Source organism: Cibotium barometz, chromosome 3, assembly GCF_041138505.1.
Source record: "Cibotium barometz isolate CiBa-2024 chromosome 3, ASM4113850v1, whole genome shotgun sequence".
Classification (NCBI taxonomy): Eukaryota; Viridiplantae; Streptophyta; class Polypodiopsida; order Cyatheales; family Cibotiaceae; genus Cibotium; species Cibotium barometz.
This window is the reverse complement of record NC_141048.1, coordinates 57,088,547-57,091,897: the sequence shown is the minus strand read 5'-3', so window position 1 is coordinate 57,091,897 and position 3,351 is coordinate 57,088,547.

The window sequence follows — 3,351 nt, the reverse complement described above, 5'->3', positions numbered from 1 at the left end:
ACCCAAGGAGTTCCACATATGTTTTTCTCCCAGCACCCATACTTTTATTATGAATCAATTTACTTTAGCTAAAACCCCCAAACGGATGAGGAGGAGAAAGAGTGCATTTATGTTGAGCCACTTGATAAGAAAAATCCCTCCATCTCATACCCTGTCATTACATTATGGATAGTGAGAGTGTTTACCCCGTCTATTAAGCTATAGTTCAACCTAGGGGAAGAGACATCAACTCCTTGATAAAGATATTGCCATTGTAGTGCTTCCACTACCATGTACCTCAATAAGTGGCTAAGTGTCCAATAAAAAATTTTGATGGCGAATACACAACCTCATCCACTACCTCCCATGTGAGCTGGTTATGGGATTAAGCATATCGACAAGGACTACCCCATGAGAGGATCTTCGTTCAACTAAACGTAAGATCAAAAATTTCTATATTTAAGATATAAACATTTATTCCATCTTGTTAAACATGGTCACACACATGAAAGGGTAGCTATCAACCTAGCTAGAGAGTCTTTAACCTCTAGAACTAGGATAAGCATGTGTTCTATCTTTGAAGAAACTAGCAGAGCAAATGAGAGTACCCCCCCAAAACCATAGAAGGAGAGACAACCACTAACACTTCATCATCATCCTACAAGAAGGACATGGTTCTTAAGCCAGCCCCACCAAAAGGAATTTTAGGTCAATTTGCAAAACTTTTTCAAGAAGTTGCACCCCAATCTAATTAAGGAAAAGAGCAAACTAGAAGCTGCTTTAGGAATTAGTTAGTGTATGTAAAGAAGAAATTGAAGAAGAGCCTTCTACATTTTTTGTATAAGAATCCCTATAATGGAAACCCCTTTTGTAAGACTACACAAAAGACCTAAAAAGGAAACTATTCACTCCAAGGTTATAGAAGATAACCAAAGGCTACAAGGTCAACATGAAGATCAGATGTGCACTACATATATCCGGCTACAAGGTCAACATGAAGATCAGATGTGCACTACATGTAATATAGATGAAGGTCCTTAGTTGATAACTTAAGAGTTCCACTTTCAGAAGTGGCTCTTTTCTTCATGGTAGCTTGAGCTTGGAAGAATAGATGGATGGGATTAAAGTGGGAATGGAGGAACTTTTATATGTATTATGTATACCTCATGGTCATTCTCGTGTAAATAGACTTTTGTACATAGGTACTTTTTACCTTCTTACCCGCAAACTCTAGGAATCATACGATACCTAGAGTTTGATTGTGTGATTCTTGGGGTTTGATTGTCCAATTCCTAGGATTCAATTATTTGACATTGGGTTGTGGTTGTCTTCAGCATTTGCTATCCGTTCGTTTTTTTACTGCCACCGTCCCATTGAAATTCGAGCAAATTTTATAGCTTGCACTTGCTCTTTTTCCCTCACTCTTGTTCATACTTTGCTATGTGCATTCGCAATAGCATGAAGTTGTTTGGGACAACATAATTGTAGGAAGAAATGATTTGTTTGGCATGCTTACGATGGAGGATAAGTTGGATGGTTAAAACTATCATATGTGATCATACATGATGTGACATATATTAGTGGTAGAACAACTTTGGGCCTATGTATCGAGTTTAGAAGTGTGTCCTCTTTCAAGAGCATTTTTTGAGACTATCAACACTTTAAGTGCATTGTCTGCTTCAATTCCTCTTGTAGCTCCCTCACAAGAGCAAGCTAAGTGGGGTGGAAAGGATGCACAAGTACATGCATTGATTGCTCTAAGAGGCACATCATCCTTCACAAAAGGTTGTGTTCTTTGGCCAAACATGCATGGGATGTACTTACTTTATTGTATCAGGTGTGCAATAAGGTGCATGTGACTTATGTCAGAAAATAGTTAGAGATAGAGAACATGGTAGAGGGCAATTCAATTAATAAGCCACATGTAATGAGGTGTGCGTGGCTTATCTCAAAAAATTAGACTTCATTGGACCTATCACTCCAACTTTGCAACAACAAATGCAATCCAAGTATATAATTATGGCCACACTGACTACTTTATAGCCACTCAAAAGGTAGATGCTCGTAGCACTACTAAATTTTTATACGTGTATGCCATATCCAAATTTGGGTGTCCCCTAGAGCTGGTCAATGAAATGCTCCCATTTTATCAATGAGGTCATTGAGCACCTATTGTTGACAAGATTTATTATGGTACATCGTAAATCAACACCTTAATACCCTCAAGCCAATGGCCTGGCAAAAAGTACCAATAAAGTCCTTTATGGTATCCTGACCAAGATAGTAGAAGTTAGCTGAAACAATTGGGAGCATAAGCTTATAAATTCCTTTATGGTATCCTGACCAAGACAGTAGTTAGATGAAACAATTGGGAGCATAAGCTAATAGCCGTAACGTGGGTCTATAAGACCTCCTATAAGGTAGCCATAGGACAAACTCTTTTTGGCTTGCCTATAGAATTGAGGCAATGATGCCTATGGAAAAGTTGGTGCTGCCCAGCTTGAGGATAGTTGTAAAAGAATGTCTTAGGGAGAATTATCTACCTACTAAGAGGTTGGTCAAATTAGAAAAGCTTGATAATACTATAGTAATCTCTCTACATGACATGATAGTAGAAGAGCTCAGACACAAGCAGTGGTTTGACCATAACCTGGAATCTAAAGAGCTATCGGAAGGAGACCCAATACTTATATATGGGGTCGGCTCTTCCAAGAGGAAAAAACTAAAATATAGAGGTCTAGGACCATTTAGATTTGTAGAGCTCACCCCCAAGGTGCCATCTTGCATCAAGACCATTGATGGAATTGAAATGCAGAGCTACATAAATAGTAGAAAACGTAAGAAATACTATGGGCCCTTAACCCAAAGACATATTGGAATAGGCATGCAAAAAGAAACAAGAAAATCTAAGACAAGAAAGACTCAAGAAAGAAGCACAAGAAGAGGCTAAAGAGAGGGTAACCTGAGCTAAGGCAAAACAAAGTGGAATGACACTCCAAATAAACATGGCTATTGATTGAGGATGAGGACCTTGAGATGGAGCCTACACGGCTCAAAGTTTGGGAGAGACAGCTACAGATCTCCTCACGATGATTGACTCAACGGCAAGTCACAAAGACCTAGGTGAAATTGAAAAAGCCAGAGTTAGAGCCCATAACAGCCAAAGTTAATTAAAAGTGTGCATGCATTGAAACATAGGAGCTTTTGGAAGTTTAAAAGTTAATGTTTCCACAATAAATAACCCTTTGGCTATGTAAGACTTTTATCATGCCTACAGGTGCTCGAGAAGAGGAAATGTTGCTCATGTCATTTGGGGGTTGCAAATATACATTGCCCCACTATGGAATAACATAAAGTTCGACCATAGTATCA